Genomic DNA, 18,228 nt, shown 5'->3' with positions numbered 1-18,228 from the left:
ATTGTGCACAGGAGTGCCTATTGAAGACAGTTTTTATGTTTTATAAACCAATTTTTAAGCAATCTAAACTCTGCAGGGTTTCTCCTTTCATGGGTGGTTTCTAAAGGGAGAAATAGTCACTGAGCTCCTTTCATGTCAAAGAACAGGGTATATAGTTTCTGCAAAGGGCAACACCCAGGGCACAGGGCAGAGACTGTTCTGCATGGATAAGGGCATGAAAGCGCATAAAGATTAGCTGCTCTTTATTAAGGTATCTTTATGAAAGTTTAAAGATACCTTGTTGCTGTGGCGGCACAAAGCGGAGAACAGAGACAGTCCTCAGCCGCCTACAGTGGGTTTGAGGCGCGGACCGCTCTTAGCTCCAGAGTTGCTTCAATTTCCCATTATCCACTGCAGGGATTGGGTGAGCAGGGCGTCTGCCCCCACATGGGCTCTGCTCAAGTGCTGAGCCGGGGAGGGGAGGAGAGGCCTTCTTCTCTCCTCTCTCCTCTGGGCCCTTTCACCCCCTGCCCTTTGAATCTCCCCAGCATACACTGCCCCGAGAGAGAGGGTGGGTCCGGGAGAAGAGCTGAGAGGCTGGGCGGTTGGTTGATCAGAGGTGACTGGGCGTGGACTCTGGTCTGGACGACACCAGGGACGCCCAGCCCTGGGAATGACGCCAGGCTGGATTAGCTGCCTGGCTATTGTGGGCCTCCATAGACATTCCTTCCCCCTGTCCAAGCTGGAAATTCCACTGCACTCTGCATCTGTGTGTGTGAGCACGTGTGTAGTGTGAAGAGTGTGCAGGGAAAGGCTGGAAGGACCCATGTTTGTGGCTTTCTCGGTCCTGGAATCCCAACTCTCAGCGCCAGGGCCAGGTCTCTGGCCTTTCAGAAAACTTGGACATAGAACAGAGAGAAGAGGCCCTCAATCCCCTCCAGGCCTCCTTGGAAGGGGAGTGTCGGCCTGACATTGAAAGGAAAAATCCTAAGAACAGCAAACCTGTTTAAAGGCTTATGATCGTAGGCATTTTCTTTTCTTTTTTTTAAAGGGCCACACCAGGGGCATACGGAGGTTCCCAGGCTAGGGGTCCAATCAGAGCTGTAGCTGCAGCCTACACCACAGCCACAGCAATACGGGGATCCGAGCCAGGTCTGCCATCTACACCACAGTTCATGTCAATGCTGGCTCCTTAACCCACTGAGTGAGGCCAGGGATAGAACCTGCTTCCTCAAGGATGCTAGTTGGGTTCGTTAACCAATGATGGAACTCCAATGATACAATTCCTTTAATGAAATTCTTCTAGTCAGTAAACTAGGTTATCTCATTGTAAGAGTATCTTGTCTCTACATAGCATTCAGTAAAGCTCACGTCATCTTGACCGAGAAAAAAAAAAAACGAGGCCTGTAAACACTTGCATTTTTCCTGAATCAGCCTTTGTGCTAAAAGAACTTGCTGCTGAAGAAGGTGTATATTCCTCAGAGACAGGCTAAGCTTTACATTCTGTCACCAGAAGCTTTTCGTCAGGTCCCAAGAGCAGCACACGTTAGTCTCCTGAGAAACACCTGTTTGACATACGCACAACATCCAATTTCCTGCCCAGGTGACCTTTCGTAGGTAGTGTGTGTGCTTTTCCCCACTACAAAGTGCAAAGAAGGGGTTCCGACCATGAGCTTGCGGGTTTGATCCCTGGCCTTGCTCAGTGGGTTAAGGATCCGGCGTTGCCGTGAGCTGTGGTGCAGACGCAGCTCGGATCCCACGTTGCTGTAGCTGTGGCATAGGCTGGCGGCTATGGCTCCAATTCGACCCCTAGCCTGGGAACCTCCATATGCCGTGGGAAGAGGCCTCAGAAAAGACAAAAAAAAAAAAGGGTTCCGTATTCTTAACAAAGCTTCATTCATTCATTCATTCATTCATTTGACACTCAAAAAAAAATTATTTTTTTTCCACTCATTCTGTAAATGTCAAGATTGTCTGCAGTAACCAGGTGCTGTCTAGATTCTGGAAGTAGAGAACAGGCGCGGTCCTGCCTCACAGAAGTCACACTGTTTCACGGGGGCAACAGAAAACCCGAGTAAACGAAGCGAGTAGAGAAAGTTGTGATCAGTGCAAGGTAGGAAGCAGAGAGCTGAGGATGCGGAGATAGAAAGGGCCAAAGGCCACAAGGAGCCAGGCCTGTGACGGCGCTGGAGACACAGGCGGAGGGGACAGCCTGAGCAGAGGGGCTGGGGGCAGGCATGGCAGGGTTGCCCAGAGCAGGCTGTGGGGGAGGCTCACAGTGTAAGGAGAGGGAGCCAGGGGCCGCCGGGTGGGCTCTGGGGACGATGATAAGGGGTCTGATTTTAAAGACTGCAATAAGAAGCCACTGGAGATTTTCTTTTTTAAGACTGTGGCAAAACTCACATAACATAGAATTCACCATTGTGATGTGCATTCCTGTCGCTCCCTCCACCCACCTAACCTCCAGCCTCTGGCAACCACTAAGCTGCTTTCTGTCTCCACAGATTTGCCTATTCTGGACACTTCATATAAATGGAATCGTATACTAGACGGCTTTTTGCGACTGTAACTGAGTAGGGCTCCATGGGGCTCCGGGGCACAAAAGCCCGTCTGTGTCCCCCATTTCTTGTTCTTAGGAAATGGCCCTCATTCAGCTTCCATGACCTTCCCTGAGTTCCAAGAGACAGGTTCAGACAGTTGCTGATCAGGGAAGGAAGCGGGTGCAAAGACGAGGGAGGAAGAGTCAAAAACAATAGTACAGCCTTGGGGCAGGATCCGGGTTCCCTCTCAAGGGATACACATAATGATATAGGCATCTTATACACCTAAGAGAAAAGTGCTATTGCTTATGCCTCTTTCAGAAATGAAGACTTTAAAACTGCACAGTTTAGAGTACTTCCTTGTCCTTCTCGCTGGCTTAATGGCACCCCAAACACAATCCCCCCTAAGCTAAAGATGAGGCACCCTGAGCACAACTGCCTGTGGGTTAAAGATCATTAGCACATGATGTTTTTTAGGAACTTTCCTAGTTTGTTCTCATCTCTGATCAATACGCCCTTTTTGCAAGTACTGTTATTCTAGGCAACAACCCAGAAGACAGCCATCACGACCCCAGCTTTGATGACCAAGGCCCCCCAAAGAAAGAAGAATGCATGTTTGTCCCGATCCTGATGGCTATCTGAAAACCTGTTTTTCTCCTTTTTACTATAAAACTCCTCGCAATTCTTCCCAAGGGGGTGAGGGTGGGGGGCATAGTCTTTAAAAGGGCATTAGCCTGCTGTGACTCTCCTTTGCCTGGCAAAGCAATAAAGTCATTTTTTTCTCCTTCATCCAAAACTCTGTCTTCCCATTTCTACTCGGCGACGGTGGACAGAGGCTGTTTCGGCAACATGACCGGTTTCTTTTCACTCAGAAAAATGTTTTCTAGGTTCATCCACATTGTAGTGTTTATCAGTACATCAGTACAAGCTTTTTAAAGGGCCAGTGTGAGCCAATCTGATTTACGTTTAGGATCACTTTCACTGCTATGGAGAGAATGGACAGGAGAGAAGCTCTGGGGAGAGCGGGCAGGTGGGTCGGGGGTGTCGCGATGGGGACGGGGAGGGACGATGGAGATGTGGCAAGCTGGCTGTGGCAGAGTTCCTGTCGTGGCTCAGTGGCTAACGATCCCGACTACGATCCATGAGGATGCAAGTTCGATCCCTGGCCTCGCTCAGTAGGTTAGGGATCCTGCCTGCATGGCTGTGGCTGTGGTTGTGGCTGGTAGGTGTGGCTCCGATTCGATGCCTAGCCTGGGAGACTTCATATGCCACAGGTGCCCCCCCCAAAAAAGAAAGAAGAGAAAAAAAGACGGCTGCGTTGGGACGGAGGAAGCGGGCGGGTTTGAAGTATTGTGTAGACGAGGTCCACAGCACTGGCTGACAGACAGGCGGCAGGAAGTGTGGTGCCAAGTCCCGGGGGTTTGGTGGGGGAAAATCAAGAGGCCAGTTTCCTGTATCTTAAACTTGAAACATCTAGTTGGAGATTTAAACAGGTGATGGAAACGTGAATCTGGGAAAGTCAGAGCTGGAGAAAAAAATTTGAGCCCTTAGCCAGCAGCAGACTGAGGCTAAAATCCAGGAGAGTACGTGTTATGTGCATCATAACAAAGCGATTTCCACCCCCAAGGGTGACCAAGAATACGAGGTCTGTAAATCTAAGGCTTCTCAGCTCCTAGCTAAAAGAGGAATATTCTGCATTTGAACGAGTGCTCAGCATTTGCAAAGACAAAGCTGGAGTCTTCAGGTCTGTATTCAGAGTCACCAACCTCCCTTAACAGACCTGTTTGCATTTCTATCGCCAATCCACTCAGCCTCCACAACCAGTAACTCTCATTAAGGGTGTTAAGTGAAAGGACTCTGGACTTTCAATGAGAAAACCAACCAAGTGGAAGCAGGTTTTGGCTCAGGTGAAAAATAAATGCTGTCATCATTAAGGTCACTTACATCGAAGAAATCACACTTATTTTTCTTAAACTTTTGTCTTAATTGAAGGGAAACATATACTCACGTTTCTACACTGTTACGCTTTCAAGTGACTTAACCCTCCCCAGACAATCCACACTCCGATGTGGGTGATTCTCCTAATTGCTAACAAAAACTGAGAGGAGTTCCGTTACCCGACTTTTGCTCAGGTAGCAGTGACTGGGTCGCAAACTCCACCTTTGGGTGGGTGGCTGTGGTGGGGAGGAAAGATGTACATGTCCTACAAGGGCCGCTCCTTTTTTGTTGCCTATGGCTGTTTATTTCCATGACTATTTTTTGTTGTTTGGTTGTGGGTTTTTTGCTTGGGCTGCATGTGTGGCATATGGAGGTTCCCAGGCTGGGGGTCTAATCGGAGCTGTAGCTGCCGGGCCTCCACCACAGCCACAGCAATGTGGGATCTGTGCCTGTCTGTGACCTACACCACAGCTCACCGCAATACTGGATCCCCGACCCACTGATCGAGGCCAGGGATCGAACCTGTGTCCTCATGGATACTAGTTGGGTTAGTTTCTGCTGCGCCACAAGGGGAACTCCTATTTCCATGACTGTGAAACACAGGTGCAGGGACTCAGGCAGAGAAGGGGAAGGAAGAGAGGGAGGGGCGGGGGGGGGGGGGGGAGAGCAACCTGCAGCTCAGGAAGAAGGACGTGTACTTGAACCCTCATATCAAGAACCCTCTCCCTTCACTGAAACAGTCCTTCAGCCAGCGAGAGGCAGCCTCTGGCAAGGCTGCTTATAAATTCGATCACTGCCTGGTGGTTCGTTGTCAGCAATTTCGGGCCAGGAGGCTTCATTTCTTCCTCTTGGGGCCCTGGCTGGTCTCCTCACTCATCCAACTACTGAGTGCCTGCCACGTGCCATGTGCCAGGCCCTGACCTTGTGCTCAGGGTGCAGCCATGTACAAGACAGGAATTCTGCCCCTGTGGTACTTGAGTGGACAAAAACCGGATTAATAAGTAAAATACAGGCTATGTGGGATAGTGAACAGTTTTCTGGGGGGAACGAATGAGGGTCGAGTGCCATCTGGGTGCAGGAGGGGGGCTGTCATTTCACTAAGGAAGACAGGGAAGACTTCACCGAGGGGACATTAGAGCACGAACTCCAGGAAGTTGAGGAAGAGGGAACCCAGGAAGTAAGATTGAGAAGCAAGGCTGAGCAGGAGAGCAGTCCACGAGGTCCAGCAGGGGTGGAGTGAGGGGACAAAGGGCCTTTAGGCTTGAAAGGGGACTCGAGATTTGTCAGGGTTTTGAACAGGATCACTGCAGCTCTCTGTTGAGAATGGACTGCAGGCCCAGCTGGATGCTGGAGACCACCTAGGAGGCTTTTGCAGAAATCCAACTGGGAGAGAATTCTTGTTTAGGTTAGAGGGGCAGGGATGGAGCTGCCACCAGGAGTCAGAACTAAAGAAGCAATGTCTTTCAAATCAAAACCACAGTGATAACCATCTCACGCTGATCGGGATGGCTATGATCCAGGAAACAGGAAATACAAGTGTTGGCGAGGATGCGGAAACACTGGCACCCTTGTGTCCTGCGGTGGGAAGGTAAACTGGTGTGGTTGCTGTGGGAAACAATAGGGCAGTTCTTCAAAGTATTAAAAATGGAACTACTGTGTGATTTAGCTATTGCACTTCGGGGTATACATCAAAAGAACTGAAAGCCAGGCCTCGAAGACATATCTGTACACTCATTTTACCCGAAGGGGGGATTCAGAGTATGCCACTACGAAATATGCCACTCTGGTAGGAGAATTACTTTGGGCTGAGGGCAAACGAAAAAAAGACACAGGAAAAACCTCTCTGCCCGCCCCCCCGCAGGATAGGAAAGACAGGACAATTCTTCATCACCCGAAACAAGCTTTTTTTTTTTTTTTATCTTTTAGGGCAGTGCTTGTGGCATATGGAGGTGCACAGGCTAGGGGTCTAATCAGAGCTGTAGCCGCCGGCCTACATCACAGCCACAGCCATGCCAGATCCGAGCCACATCTACAACCTACACCACAGCTCATGGCAATGCCAGATCCTTAACCCACTGAGCAAGGCCAGGGATCGAACCTGCAACCTCATGGCTCCTAGTCGGATTCGTTTCCCCTGCACCACGATGGGAGCTCCAACCCTAGATTCTCAATAGCCCAGAGATAGCACCGGAGGATGCGACACAGCAAATCTTACTAAGTGGCCCTGATCTTGCATTAGTTTCCCCACATATTTACTTCCCCCAGTTTGCTGCCCCTAGAAGTTCAGAGCCCTTTTCCTTTGTCTTGTTGCTTCTCTACAGACTTACTGTACTTTGCTAGGATGCTACATAAGACCAAGTTCTCACCATCTCTTTGAAGCACTCCTCACCGAGCTCTCTTGCGTATACGCATTTGTTAAATATATCTTTACACAATACAAATATACCTTAAATATACAAATATACATTTGTTAATTGTTTTTCTCTTGTTAATCTTTTGCCAGGAGTTCCTGTTGTGGTGCAGTGGAAATGAATCCGACTAGGAAGCATGAGGTGGGTTTGATCCCTGGCCTCACTCAGTGGGTTAAGGAGCCAGCGTTGCCGTGAGCTGTGGTGTAAGTTGCAGACACGGCTCGGATCCTGAGTTGCTGTGGCTGTGGCATAGGCCGGTGGCTACAGCTCTGAATAGACCCCTGGCTTGAGAACATCCATATGCCTTGGGTACTGGGCCCCTAAAAAGGCAGAAGAAGGCTATTGAAGGTAATACATATAAAACTCTCTCCTTTCTTCCGCACTGTCCCTCTCAACTTGTCACACTGACTTTTACTTGCTATTTAATGTTGTGTTTCCTTGGGCACCAGGGCTACTTAGGGCACTTGGCCCTGGACCTTGGTGCAGGCACAACCCAGATGCCTGGTGGTGTTAGACTCTGAGACTTGAAGTCAATGTAATTTTCATGTGTCATGAAATACTATTCCTCTTCTGATTCTCCTTCTAACCATTAAAAATAAAATAAAATAAAATAAAACCAAAGACCGTTTTTAGCTTGCAAGTCATATAAAAACTGCAGGCGATGACCTCGGAAGTAGATAACCATTTTAATAACTGAACATTTATAACTTTCATATGCTAACGGCAAAGCATTTGTGCAAAGCAAAGGGAAGATATCACTGCCTCTGGTGAAAATGAATAGTTCATGAGAGTTCACAGAAGGAGACCTGAGTCATCAGGCGATTTCCAGCAGCACAGACTCCACCAAACTCAAAGGAAACCTGGCCACGGCGGGCAGGACCACACTCGCCTCGTGAGCCGCAAACTAATTTCAGGAAAGTAGAATTCATCACAATAAACTCACCATGTCCATTTAAACGTTCCTGACTGTAGTCCTGACATTTTCAGTACTTACCTCTGCCCACACAAATCATATCCATTCAAAATCTGGGTCTAATCCTCTGACAACACCCTAAGCCTGTGGCTCCAAATGCAAGTCTACTGGTGGATGTTAGCATAGGTTTGAGATGAACTGAGAAAAATTAGGGCAACATAAAGAGTACTTTTTAAAAGTTAATTAGCAGGGGAAACAAAACAACAACAACTTGGCAACCTGATACCAAATCCCCAAATATTTCTGATCCGTGAAGCCCAGAGTCTGGGAAGCACTGCTATAGACTTTTGGTATAGAAGTCCAGAAGCAGGGACGGCCGGTGGGAACACTCACGGGCATACAAAGGTGAACCTGAAATGCTATTTGTTTCTGCTTTGCAGTCTCCCCTTCCAGACAGTGAGTACATAAAAGGCAGGAATTTTTCTCCCACTTTTTGTATTTCCCTACACAGGTGCTCAATAAATATTTGTGGAGAGAATAAAGGCAACACCTCTCCCCACTTTTCTGACTAAAAAATAATGCTTCTGCTTTTGTTTAATATTTTCCTAAAATCTCAGGCAGGTTTGCAACACAGCCCATTTGCTGAGTCTGTGGAGAAAGGCACCGGGCTGGGCATCTCTGGTTGGAAGTTCTCTTTCCCACGGGTGGAGAGGACTCTTCCCTTAGGTGAAGTTCCTTCTCTTTCCCCTCCAGACTCCACGCTTCTGTGTCTAACCAATCCCCTGGTTTCTCATTGAGCTTCTTCGCGGGACCGTCTCCTCATCCTGCAGTTATTTCCTACTCAAAGTGTCCTTTCCAATCCCTCAGCAGTTATTTAATGAGCATGGCCTCTGCGTCGTCTTCCTATTTTGTCTGTTAACAGCTTCTAACGGGTTGATCCCTTGCCTCTTCCTGAACCATAATCCAATTTGCCCTGGCACAGGGCTCAGTAAGAGGCCTAAGCCCTTTATCCAGATAGCTAAGGCTCTCCTCAGGGTCTCAGTATATGTGCACAGAATTTAAAATATTTATACGTATTTTTTAAAGAACTTGAATTCCAGACACAGGTAACAGACTTGTGATTGCCAAGGGGGTCAGGGAAGGGAGTTTGGGGCTAGGAGATGCACACTATTCTTTTTTTTTTTTAGCCATGCCACAGCATGCTGATGTTCCTAGGCCAGGAATCGAACCTGTGCCACAGCAGCAACCCAAGGTCCTCCAGTGACAACACTGGATTCTTAACCTGATGCACCACAAGAGAATTCCCAAACTATTACATTTAGAAAGGATAAACAACAAGGTCCTAAAACATAGTTCAGAGAACTACATCTAATTTCCTGGGATAGACAATGATGGAAAAGAGTATGTAACTGAGTCACTTTGCTGTACAGAAGAAATTGGCACAACATTGTAAATCAACTACAGTTTAATTTTTTTTCTTTTTAGGGCCGCACCTGCAGCATGCGGAGTTTCCCAGGGTAGGGGTCTAATCTGAGCTACAGCTGCTGGCCTAAGCCACAGCCACAGCAACGTGGGATCCAAGCCGAGTCTGTGACCTAAGCCATAGCTTGCGGCAATGCCAGATCCTTAACCCACTGAGCGAGCCCAGGGATTGAACCTGCATCCTCATGGATACTAGTCAGATTTGTTTCTGCTGCGCCATAACAGGAGCTCTTATAGTTTAATTAAAACAATTTTTTTTAAAAAAAGAACTGAGTTTGGAGTTCCTGTTGTGGCACAGTGGAAATGAATCCAACTAGGAACCATGAGGTTGTGGGTTCGATCCCTGGCCATGCTCAGTGGGTTAAGGATCTGGCATTGCTGTGAGCTGTGGTGTAGGTCACAGATGTGGCTCACATCTGGCGTTGTTGTGGCTATGGTATACGCTGGCAGCTGTAGCTCTGATTAGACCCCTAGCCTGGGAACCTCCACATGCTGCAGGGGTGGCCCCAAAAAAGCAAAAATAAATAAATAAGTAAAAGAACTTGAGTTTGAGCCCAAACATTGCCACCAAGTAGCAAGCAGCCTTGAGCAAATCTCAGCTTTTCTATCTATAGGTGAGGGCTGAACCCTAACAGCGAAGGCACGTCCAGCATCACATGCAAATCAATACTATACAAACACTTTCAGCTGAAGTATAATGAGACAGTTTGCCTTTAGAGCTATACAATCTCTCATTAAAATATCTCTTTGATCAAACAGAGACAAAGCACTGATGATCTAAAGCTTCCCTGTGGACCTCTCTGTCATACGTATAAAGGAAAACTGTAGAATTAGGAGGAGGAAAAAAAAAATCAGAGATTTGAAGCAAAAGTGCCTCTCTATAGCCATACCACCCTGAACGTGCCACCTGATCTTGTCTGAAGCAAAAGTGACTATAAAATCTATTCTAGAGATCAGGCAATAAAACTGACCCTTCAAACATTTCCAGAGGTATCACACCCTATATCAAATGCAACCAGGCATTGCCAATAGAAGTATGCCAGAGAAATACACAGCATCAAGAATTCAACAGAATATCCAATATTCTGTGATAATTTATATGGGAAAAGAATCTAAATAAGAATGGATATGTGTATATGTATTACTGAATCACTCTGTTGCACAGCAGAAATTATCACAACATTATACACCAACTATACTTCAATAAAAATTAAAAAAAAAACACAACAGAAAACAGTATAACGTATTAAAAGTGTACAGAAAACAGTATAACGTATTAAAAGTGTAGGTATAGACAAAACTTCCTTTAAAATGCTAGAGAATAAGCATAGTTTTTGAAACATGATCAATTTTAACACACTTACCCATCATGTAAGTAAACTTACATTAATTTATATTTATGGTATCTTGAAAGAATTCAGTAGTCCATTTTATTTATTTGCTTTTTAGGGCTGCACCCGTGGCATATGGAGGTTCCCAGGCTAGGGGTCCAAATGGAGCTACAGCTGCCAGCCTACGCCACAGCCACAGCAACGCCAGACCCATGCCATGTCTGCATCCTACACCACAGCTCATAGCAACGACAGATCTTTAACCCACTAAACAAGGCCAGAGATCGAACCCACGACCTCACGGTTACCAGTCAGATTCGTTTCCAATGCACCACGACAGGAGTTCCATTAACAGCTTATTTTAAATTGTACACTACAGTCCAAAGGAACCAGTCTCATGAAGTTTCTATGTCCAAATACCAATTTAGAGGAAATATGAATTCAGAAGAATGTGAAAAATGATACTATGGAGAAATAACTAGCATAAGGCAGGCTGGAAATTCTATAGAACAAACGACCTAATTACAGAAGAAATAAAAAAACAAGAGATGGTAAGAAAATCTATAGATTGAAAGTCATGAGACCTATCAATCACAATATAAAAAGTTCACTTTGCTGACTCAAATAACTTATACAATGAATGAGTAACTGAATTATTCGGAGATAAAATTATCTGATGTTTGGGGTAATTTGGGAAAGGGGAAGTGGAGATAGACGAAAGAGAATTAGGAAAATATTGATAAATGTTGAAGCTGGGTGATACAGGCATGGGATTCATTATACTCTTCTTTCAGCAGCCTAAGAACCCAGAGCATGGCAGCCATCCTGTCCAGCAGCTCACTCGTGGTCACCCATGACCACCAGACCACTACTGGCGCTGCCTGGGTTCCATTTCCTGTGGAAGTGCCAGGTACCCTGGGGAAGCCATTCCCACCGTCCTGGTCTCCTCAAAGCCAACCTGGGTTTTTTTGTTGTTTTCAGGAAGTCCACTCTCCCATTCTGGCCACAGTGTTGGCCACAGAACATGCAGAATATTCCCAGGCTTCCGCCGGCATGATTACCTGTGACCTGGCTGTGGAAGTCACAGGGAAGTAGCAGCCTAGTGGCCAGCCTGGCAAAACCAACTGCAGGCCCCTGTCCTGAGAGGCCACTACCAGCTGCCAGGCTTCCTTCCAAGCGCTAGGCTCATCAGAGTCCCTCCCACTCTCCCCCTCCCCTAAAGGGCTGCAGCCAGCGGAAGCCATTGGGTTATTTAATATCAAACAGCAAAACACCAGAAAGGAAGTTGAGCATCCAAGCCCTTCTGCCCTGTGCCTTGTACCAAGTGGAAAAAAACTCCCAGGGTAGGGGGCAGGGAGGATTATAGGAAACTAAATACCTCATCACCTCTCCGACCAAGGTATTTGTTTCTGGGACAGCAAATCCCTGTCAATTGCTTGCTGAGTACGTGATTAAAGAGAGGAACAATAATTTAAAAATTTCTTTCTGGCGCAATACGCACCTCGCCCCAGGACCACCCCACCCCCCACCCCACGCCCAAGGCAGTATAGTCTTTGGTTTTCCACTCAACAAGCTGTCCGTGCTCTCTAACCTTTCCTGCATAAACATCACTACATTTTTTTCACTGATTCAAATCATTCTTTCATCCTTAGACTAATAGTTCACTTTTCTCTATTCCAGACTATCTCACTGTGATTCCATGATTAGTATGAACACAAGCCAATGTATTCTAAATTTGATGAGAAAATTTGCTAGGTCTTGGAGTAATAAATACTTCCTACCAGTCTGCATACTCATGTCATAGATAGTTAGAATCTACTAGATCATCTTTTATGCATTATATAGATGGCACCCATTTATTATCACCAGATTTTCCTGTAAATTATATTCCATGGACTGTGAGGTAGATATTTCCTACAAAAAAACCCAAATAATAGGAGGTTATATTCCTAACACTGAACACCAAATTATAGATATGACTAGCTATGTGGCATAAGTATAGCAGAAGTTAAGAGAACTAACACTAGAGCTGGCAGGTCCAAATCCTGATAGTTACTGGCTCCGTGAACTTGAACGGTTACCCTCCTGGTCTGTGCCTCAATTTCCTCAACAGTAAATCCCACTTCTAGGACTGATAAGCAGGCTTAAGAGTATTAAATCAGTTAATGTTATAAGACATTTAGAACAATGGCTGGCACAAAGTTAAGTGCTATATAATCTAATATACAGTAGCGTCTATGTTATATACTATAAACTTAAATGGTAAGCCCACAAATGTACATGTTTTACTAGTTAAAATACACTTAAAGATTTTTTTTTTGTCTTTTTTTTGTTGTTGTTGTTGTTATTGTTGTTGTTGTTGCTATTTCTTGGGCTGCTCCCGCGGCATATGGAGGTTCCCAGGCTAGGGGTCCAATCAGAGCTGTAGCCACCGGCCTACGCCAGAGCCACAGCAACGCGGGATCCGAGCCGCGTCTGCAACCTACACCACAGCTCACGGCAACGCCGGATCGTTAACCCACTGAGCAAGGTCAGGGACCCGAACCCGCAACCTCATGGTTCCTAGTCGGATTCGTTAACCACTGCGCCACGACAGCAACTCCCAGTTAAAGATATTTTATATTCTTTTCTTTTTTTTGTCTTTAGGGCTGCACCTGAGACATATGGAAGTTCCCAGGCTAGGAGTTGAATCAGAGCTGTAGCCGCCGGCCTACGCCACAGCCACAAGAAAGTGGGATTAGAGCCACATCTTCAAGCTACACCACAGTTCACGGCGACACCAGATCCTTAACCCACTGAGCAAGGCCAGGGATCAAACCCGTGTCCTCATGGATACTAGTTGGGTTTGTTACCACTGTGCCAACCACAGGAATTCCAAAATATTTTATACTCTTAGTCTAAAAATGAGCATTGAATATCATTGCAAATGGGACCTGAAACGTATTATAAATTAAACATATAAGACACAAAAAGCACAATTTTAATTACTGGCTATATTAATTTAGGTAATAGTCTTAGTAGGTGAACTAAAACTAAAAGGGGACCTCAAGAGACATTTATTTAAAACCCCTTTTAATAATAGTACACTGCTTTCTTAGAGATGAAAAGGCTCTGGGGAGGTAGCTTTTTTTTTTTTTTTTTAAATGCCCGTTTCTTCAAAAAAGTTGTCCAGAATTTTAAGTAGTTTTTTTCTTAAGAAATTTGTCTGAAGCAAATGAAAGCATTCCAAAAATTCTACTGATGTGGGTATGGTTTCAAAAGTGGCCTCAAATTATAATGACGATGATTAAAGGAAGTGGAATAGTATAATCTAAAATCTCATTTCTGCTTTGCTAAAATAAAGCTGTGGGAATTGGGTAAGAACTTAACATTTATGAATAAATTATTGGTAAGCCTTCTCAGTTCTAATTTTCTGAATTTGAAGCTTTGAAGAATCAAAACATGTTAACTATGTAAAAACATTTTTATGAAAATATTAAGTGAAAAAAGTAGACCACACAGTGTATGCTTAGTATGATTATAACTACTCAAGTCTGTGAAATATCTCCACCCACTTATCTGCTCATCCATCTACTGATTAGCAAGCAGGCTGAAGAGATGAGCATGGTGGCTACAATGGCACACAGCATTCCATTTTTTGGGGCTGTGCCCATGGCATGTGAAAGTTCCCAGGCCAGGGGCAGGATGGACCCCGTGCCACAGCAGTGACCCAAGCTGCTGCACTGACAGCTTGGGTCCTTAGCCCACTTGGCCACAAGAGAACCCCAGCATTCTGTTTTAAAGTGAAATCTATGCCAAAACAATTTTTACATTTGCAACCATAATCACCACCAAATAACTGATGCAGCCCCAAACCACCAATGGATATAAAACAATTGCTGGGGAAGAATACTGTTCCAGAATGGGCTATTTAACATAGTCTCCAAGATACGTACATAGGTTAATTATGAAGTACAAAGGGAAAAGGTACCTTTAGAGTGAGGCAGTCTGGTAAGCCCTACCTTAACTAAGTGATCCAATTTGGTATCACCAGTGATGGGACATCAATGCCTCCTGAGGCTGGGCCTTCTCTGTAGCATTCTTGTCAGAAACGTTTAATCTGAATCTAATCATGTGAAAACGAGACAAATCCAAATTGAGGGATATTCTGCAAAATAACTGGCCTAGATTCTTCAGAAATGCAATTATCTAGGGAACTGCTCTAGACTATACGGGATTAAAGAAACATGAAAACTAAATGCAATGCATGACCCCTGAATGGATTTTAGGAATGAGAAATTCCAATTATAAAGACTTACTGGGACGAGTGTGGAAATCTGAATATGGACTGCAATCATTCTAAATAGTACTATATTAACATTAATTTCCTACATTTGTTAATCGCATTGTGGTCAGTAAAATTAATGCCTTTGTTTTACAGGGTTAAACCTAAGTATTTGCTGGATTAAACTGAATTATGAGATTAATCTGAGTGTTTACAAGTAACTCTCAAATGATTCAGGAAAAAGAGAAAATATATATAGTATAAAACTAACATGGCAAAATGTGACCAAATAGGTAAATTTAGGTCCAGGGTACAGGAGTGTTCATTGTTTTTTCTTACAATTTTCTTAGAATTAAACTTTTTTTTTTTAAAGAGCTGGGGCAAAAGGCCCATCTTTGTTTTAAAATTCTATATGATCCCAAATGGTCTGTAATCTAGGTACAGTCACTAAATATTTACAAAGAAGCTAGAGGGAAAAAGCAAACAAATGTCTAATTTTAGGTAGGGATGATAGATAACTTGTTAGCCCAGATTTCCCTCAAAAACCATTAAATTCACAGCAGAAAATCATTTCCTAGATGGAGAACTTAAGTTTAAAGAACGGTTCTTTTTATTATTATTACATTGCTGTAATATATGTAATCAGAAATAAATCTGATTTATAATTTAATCATAAAAAATGAAAGTGTAGGGAGTTCCCACCGTGGCTCAGCAGAAACGAACCCAACTAGTATCCATGTCCATGAAGACATGGGTTCGATCCCTGGCCTCGCTCAGTGCGTTAAGGATCCAGCGTTGCTGTGGTTGTGGCAAAGGCTGGCAGCTACAGCAACTTGGACCCCTGGCCTGGGAATGTCCATATACCACAGGTGTGGCCCTAAAAAGCAAAACAAAAATAAAAAACAAAAAACGCGTAGAGGCAGAAGAGATGCTGCCTATGTGGTGAACCTATATAGATGATTTACTTTCCAGAAAATGTAACTGTTGCAAACCCTTAGAATTTTGCTCTCTAGATGGACAGGTAAGGTCTATTACATAGTAATTTTATTCAATAACCATTTACTGAAGGACTGTGTGCCAGTGGTTTCGTGCTTGGTGTGCAAAAAAGGTAAGATACAATCCTTGAGTTGAGGAACTCAGCCTATAAGAGTCTCTCGTCAATTATAGCTCAATTAAAAAAAAAAAACAAAAAACAAAACCTCTTTGGATCTGATCCCTGGCCTGGAAACTCCATATGCCATAGGTGGCCAAAAAAGAAAATGAACAAACAAAATCCTGTATATGTCCTTGTAAAATTCTTATTTAATTTCTGGGGAGTTCTTGTTGTAGCTCAGTGGTAATGAACTCGGCTAGTATCCATGAGGATTTGAATTCAATCCCTGGCCTCACTCAGTGAGTTAAGGATCCGGTGTTGCTGTGAGCTGCAGTGTAGGTTGTATATTCGGCTTGGATCTGGCGTTGCTGTGGCTATGGTGCAGGCTGGCGGCTGCAGCTCTGATTTGACCCCTCGCCTGGGAATTGCCATATGTCGAAGATGAAGCCCTAAAAAGCAAAGAAAAAAATTTTTTTTCTTAATTTCTAAATTTAGTCTAGCAGACTGTAGGCATCCTAGAGACAATGTGCAAATGGTACTTACAAGCAATTAAATTTTTCTACTTATTTTAAGAATCAGTAATTTGCTTTCATAATATTAACAACCCAGATTATTAAACTTTATCATAAAGACTATAAGGACTCTATATAGAAGCTCTTTCCAAACAGACAAAAGTTCGAGGGCAGAGGGAATCTTCCTCTGGCCTCTGTTACGTTTCACTGCAGAAGCCATCCTCAAGAATCATGAAATCAGGAGTCATGAAGAGCATACTGCCAGTCTGTGAACTAACCACCACTGAATTTTGGCTGCTTGTTTTCTCTGGATTTAAGAATTTATGAATCAATCCGAGATTTGTCTATTATGGGTTCTTATAAATTAAATCACAAATAACTTAGAATCTAAAAAGTATGAAAATCCTCGATAATCTTAACCCCCTAAAAGAACATCTAAATCATAAGGATGTGCTACTCTTAAAACTCAAAGTTTTAAGGAAAGCTTAGGAACCCATGATTTTACGTCTTGGAGTCTGTAGGTAATTCTCATAGAGTTCACAAAAAAGGTAAAAAGAGGGTAAACATTGCAGAGACTTGCCGTTTCCATTTCTGCTGAGAAGTACTGCATCACTTTATATCTTTGGTATATCTTTTCTCTCAGGATTAAAAGAAATTAAGAATGACGAGGGGCGTTCCCGTTGTAGCTGGGTGGGTTAACCACCTGACTAGTACCCACGAGGGCGCAGGTTTGATCCCGGCCTCGATCCTGGCCTTGCTCAGTGGGTTAAGGATCTGGCATTGCCGTGAGCTGTGGTTGTAGACATGACCCGAATCCTGCATCGCTGTGGCTGTGGCCAGCAGCTTCAGCTCTGATTGGACCCCTAGCCTGTGAACTTGTATATGCTGCAGGTGTGGCCCCCCCGCAAAAGAATGACTAGGGAGAACCTGCAGTTTGTTAACTGCAATGGTTATAACTACAGTTTACATAGGGTGCCTGACGTAAAATAAAGCCTTTCTCCAATGCAAATTAAGTTAAACCTTCAGGATTCCGGAAATATGGGCTCTAGACCCACCCTTGAACTTATATTTATGTCACTAGAAATTACAGCAATTTTTCAAAAAAATATACTGCAACCCTTCGGGTTAAAACAGGTTTGAAAATGATTTCCTCAACAGAGACTTTCATAGCTCAGAAATGTTTCAAGTTACTTTTGGGAAACTTAATTCACCACCTGAAAAAGTGGTTTCACTTTTAACAAAAATAAACTGTAGTTTACTTTTAAGAAAACTACTTTACAAAAAAAAAAAAAAACTACTTAAAAAAAAAACCCACCCATTTCTTCTACATAGAACCTTTTCTTTGTCTTAAACTCAAAGAGTTAAAGAAGAAAATACTACGGTCAAGCAACCTATAAAACTGTTTTCAGAAGGGACTTTTTTTTATTCTTTAGAAATACATATATATATATTTTGCTTTTTAGGTCCGCACTCCCGGCATATGGAAGTTCTCCCAGGCTAGGGGTTGAATCGGAGCTACAGCTGCTGGCCTATGCCACAGCCACAGCAACGCAGGATCCGAGCCGTGTCTGCAAACTACACCACAGCTCATGGAAACCGCTGGATCCTTAATCTACTGAATGAGGCCAAGGATCGAACCCGCATCCTCATGGCTCCTAGTCGGATTAGTTTCTGCTGCGCCACAACGGGAACTCCTAGAAATGTATTTTTATAATTGAAATTATATAATCATAGAGGTAATTTGAAGGATAATGTATAGAAAGAG

This window comes from Phacochoerus africanus, chromosome 14, assembly GCF_016906955.1.
Source record: "Phacochoerus africanus isolate WHEZ1 chromosome 14, ROS_Pafr_v1, whole genome shotgun sequence".
NCBI classification, from domain to species: Eukaryota; Metazoa; Chordata; class Mammalia; order Artiodactyla; family Suidae; genus Phacochoerus; species Phacochoerus africanus.
The sequence above is the reverse complement of the archived record's forward strand: the minus strand, read 5'-3'. Positions refer to the sequence as shown.